Here is a 5204-nt window from a genome sequence, read left to right on the forward strand (position 1 = left end):
CTTAATGTATGGTGACTCTCATGTCAGCTCATGCTAGGAAAGATGACACACAGCTGTAGTGGACACTGGATGTAACGGCTTTTGGCAGGTATCTTGCACATGCCTTCACATTGATATCCACTCCTCAAGTGGTATCCGCTCATCAAACCATAGTATAACTCAATAGTGGTAAAGTCATAAATCAAGTTACTAATCAGAATGAAGGCAGCAGGGTCTGGCCATATTAACATAAACACGCCTTTGAGAATCTCGGCGCCACATGACAAAGAATTCCTTTAAATAACCACACTTTCAATGCTTCAGTTCTCATGCAATTAGCAATCTAGTCTGTGCTTTTGGGCCATTGCGTACATTGAGGTTCAACCACCACGGCAGAACCTCAACCCTTTTTTTGCGCCCAACATTGAATCTATCTTTGTGTTTTTTTTTTTAAAGATGATAGACTTTGGATGTCCTGATCTGATCCTGCATGGGACACTAATATGTTTTTTCTTTAAAACCAAAAGCTGTTATGAATAGACCTGCTTTGTGTATATTCTAGCAGCTACTGCATCATTGGGAATCTGTCTGAGCAAGACAAATGGATAAAAATAATATAAATAATATTAATACTTAAACTGGAACCCTGCTGTTAAACCATTACAAAAAACAATTCATTTTCATTAAATTAAAAATACAATTACGTATATTGGTTGAAGCAAGTAGGCTTTGTTTGCCATGTAAACAGGGCCGGACTGGCCCACCGGGATACCGGGAAATTTCCCGGTGGGCCGGAAGGTCCGTGGGCTGGGCGGCCATGAAGACAGCCGCTGAGCTGCCCCCCAGGCTGCCCGAAATCTAATCAAAGCGGCCGCTGGGTGCTGATGCGGGCGGCCGGCCGGCATCAGCACCCAGCAGCCGTGTGCGATGGCCGTCTAGTGATGGGAGCAGTGTGAGGGGTGAAAGCTCCGCCCCCTCGCACTGACCTTTCACCCCTCAAGCTGCTCCCATCACTATGCGGCCATCAGATTGCTGGGAATGTAATCTGAACGGCCGATGCGTGCTGATGCCGCCGGCCGCCTCTGCTTTAATACTTTTTTTTTACTTTATATGGCGAGCCGATCCAGCTTACCATATAAAAAAAAAAAAAGTGTTAAAGTAGCTCCGGCCGGCGGCATCAGCACGCACCGGCCGTTTAGATTACATTCCCAGCAGTCTGATGGCTGCATAGTGATGGGAGCCGCGTGAGGTGGAAGCTCCGCCCCCTCGCGCTCAGACTGCTGCAGCACCGGATGTCAGGTCAGTGGCATCCTGTCAGCACAGAGGAGAACAGTGTGCAACTACCAGGAAGTCAAGAGAAGTAGAAGGTGAGTAAAATAATGTATTTTTTGTACTGTATAATGTTTTTTGTATTTGTTAAAAACCAAAAAAATCGGCATGTGTGTGTATGTAAGTGTGTCCCCCTATATGCCACTCTGCCTCCAGAAATGCCTTATACCCCCCTATATGCCACTCTGTCCCATGATATGCCTTTGAACCCCCTATATGCCAGAGTTGCATATAGGGGTATAAGGCATTTCTGGATGCAGAGTGACATATAGGGGGTCAAAAGGCATATCTGGAGGCAGAGTGGCATAAAGGGGGTTAAAAGGTATATCATGGGGCAGAGGAGCATATAGGAGGGTATAAAGCATATCGGGGAGGCAGAGTGGCATATAGGGGGCATAAGGCTTTTCTGGAGGCAGAGTGCCCCATGATATGCCTTTTAACCCCCTTCATGCCACTCTGCCTCCAGAAATGCCTTATACCCCCTATATGCCACTCTGTCCCATGATATGCCTTTTAACCCCCTATATGCCACTCTGCCATATAGGGGGTTAGAAGGCATATCATGGGACAGAGTGGCATATATTATTTTTTATTTAATATGGCAAAATGGATCGGCTTGCCATATAAAGTAAACAAAAATGTCCCATGAAATGCCTTTTAACCTCCTATATGGCAGAGTGGCATATAGGGGGTTAGAAGGCATATCATGGGACAGAGTGGCATATAGGAGGGTTGAGGCATATCAGGGAGGCAGAGTGGCATATAGGGGGGTATAAGGCTTTTCTGGAGGCAGAGTGCCTCATGATATGCCTTTTCATCCCCTTTATGCCACTCTGCCTCCAGAAATGCCTTATACCCCCCTATATGCCACTCTGTCCCATGATATGCCTTTTAACCCCCTATATGCCAGAGTGGCATATAGGGGTATAAGGCATTTCTGGATGCAGAGTGACATATAGGGGGTCAACGGCATATCTGGAGGCAGAGTGGCATAAAGGGAGTTAAAAGGGATGTCATGGGGCAGAGGGGCATATAGGAGGGTATAAAGCATATTGGGGAGGCAGAGTGGCATATAGGGGGCATAAGGCTTTTCTGTAGGCAGAGTGCCCCATGATATGCCTTTTAACCACCTTTATGCCACTCTGCCTCCAGAAATGCCTTATACCCCCCTATATGCCGCTCTGTCCCATGATATGCCTTTTAACCCCCTAAATGGCAGAGTGGCATATAGGGGGTTAGAAGGCATATCATGGGACAGAGTGGCATATATGGGGTATAAGGCATTTCTGGAGGCAGAGTGGCATATAGGGGATTAAAAGGCATATTATGGGGCAGAGTGGCATATAGGAGGGTATAAAGCATATCAGGGAGGCAGAGTGGCATATAGGGGGCATAAGGCTTTTCTGGAGGCAGAGTGCCCCATGATATGCCTTTTAACCCCCTTCATGCCACTCTGCCTCCATGAATGCCTTATACCCGCTATATGCCACTCTGTCCCATGATATGCCTTTTAACCCCCTATATGGCAGAGTGGCATATAGGGGGTTAGAAGGCATATCATGGGACAGAGTGGCATATATGGGGTATAAGGCATTTCTGGAGGCAGAGTGGCATATAGGGGGTCAAAAGGCATATCATGGGGCAGAGTTGCAAAACTCGGGGGTAGGTTGTCAAATGAAAGGAAATAAAAACCAAACATGTCTCAATCATAGCTTTTATTAAATATGGAAAAAAATAGTCTACATGAATTAATAAAGAAATAAAAGTTTCTTACCAGAATATCGTGAAGAATAATGTGATCAGTGTTTTGTTCCACTGAATAAAATGGAACTCTTTCATCAAAAAATGTTGGCAGTAGTAAATGTTTTGATCCCATTATGTGTAATGTATTTCATTTATTAGGGCCTTTTAACACTTTTGCTTTCTGGCATTTTAATACAAATAACGAGATAAAAAGAATGGCACATAGTGTGACTCGGGTGTGTATAAGGGGTGCGTGTGGGTATAAGAGCTTCACCGTGAGATAAACTATATGGGGCTGGTCTCCAAATTTTTCCAGGGCTGCTTTTCGGTCCCAGTCCGGCCCTGCATGTAAATGGTTAGAGTGTTAGAATCAACATTACCTGCAGCTCTCAGTGCTTAGAAACTCAGTATTAACATTTTTCATTCATGACATTTAAAGATCAAATTTGACAGTTTCCTGCCATAAAAAGACCCAATATTATTTTCTGGTTGATGGATGTGTAAAGAATCAAATATATAGAACTGTCCCAATGCTTTCAAATACTTCATGATATAAAACATTTATGTCTCTGTTACAGATTAAAAAAAATCAAATTGAAGAACCGGCGAAGTCATAAATAGTATTTGATTTATATCACACAGGAACACTGTACAAAGTAAACAGCTAGAAATGGACGGTGCTCTGGGGAAATCTTTGCTGATTTTTAGTGTGTATTGCAGGTGCTGTAGGTCAGAGTTTTTCCTGAATCTACAGAAAGCGAAAGCAGCTTACTGCAAATCACTTAAGTGCTAGTTTAAGCAATGTTTCTCTCAAGCCCCATCCAAGCCTGTGTATACAACAATTGTGGTATAGAACAGCATCTAGAGCCATTTCTAGGCAATGCAGCACAGAGGTTGTAGCAGAATAATGGCACTTCCAGTCCAAAGCAGACATGCTGTCATAAAAAAATACAGGATGCCTGCAACACACTAGCAAATGTAAGGGAAATGTAATTCTCAAGTTTCCTTTTACATCTATGACATAATTTGCAAATATAGTAGTGTGGAGGGCTCTTCTAGGCAGCAGAACAGGATGCTGTGTGGTCCTTTTTGTAAAAAAAGAGAGGATTATGGGCACACTGGTTAATGTCTACGGGTAGACTGTCCTCGGGCTCTTGAATGGCTTTGAGAGGGGTGGGTCTACCTGTGCATGGAAGCGGGATTAACCTTAAACAGCCTTCAGTGGGTGGTGAGTGTGTGTGTTTAACCACCATCCCCATGCCCAGAGAAATGAAGCCCTCGAGATGCCTGAGCAAAAGGGGCTGCATGACAGGGCTGTACAGCCTGACCTGGAAAGGGTTAAGCTGTTATAGGTTGGTGGGAGCAATGAGGAAGTGAGTGGGGCTACTTCACCGGATTTGTGAAGTGTATAAAGGACACCAAGGGGACAGTGACTCACCCTCATTAAATAATTTTGCTTAGAGAACACGCCGTCTGCCCACTCGCCCTGGTAATAGGTGGGTAGGTTTATTTTGTCACAGCTATGTGAGTGGTGACGAATGAGTGGATAAAATAGAAGGTAGTGGGGGTCCGGTCTGATTAACAGACTGGGTTTGGTCTTGCAAGTGTATACCTGTACACATGACACTGTACTCGGGGGTTTTACTCATCCAATGCAAAATGTAAAAACATAAAATAAGTTTAGTTAGATTGTCGTACTATAAAATGCAGGGAAAATCTGGGAAAAGCAATAGATCAAATAAGTTAGATTGAACTTTAAGGAATGACCAACATCTTATAATTTTAACTTGGTATATGGCTCGCTTGATATTGTTCTTTTTATTGATGATAATGGAACATTTATTTTTCTTGCCATTGGCAATATACTTCTGTTAAAATAATATCCATTGGCTCATCAACATGGTTTGTTTATATATGCTTTATAGTTTGTGAACACAGATGTTTTTATTTTAATCTTTTTGCTGTACTAGCTGTACTCATTTCTTTTACATGTTCTGTAAACTCAAAATAAAAAATCTGTAGCTTTTAATAAGTGATCATCCATTTATGCAAGCCATGTGTGTGAATAGGTTTGTAAAAGAACCTGGGAGAGATGGAATTCATAGAAGTAAGGAATCCTCACTTGAAACCTTTGTATTTTTTTTTAATATAAC

Source organism: Spea bombifrons, chromosome 1 (assembly GCF_027358695.1).
Source record: "Spea bombifrons isolate aSpeBom1 chromosome 1, aSpeBom1.2.pri, whole genome shotgun sequence".
NCBI classification, from domain to species: domain Eukaryota; kingdom Metazoa; phylum Chordata; class Amphibia; order Anura; family Pelobatidae; genus Spea; species Spea bombifrons.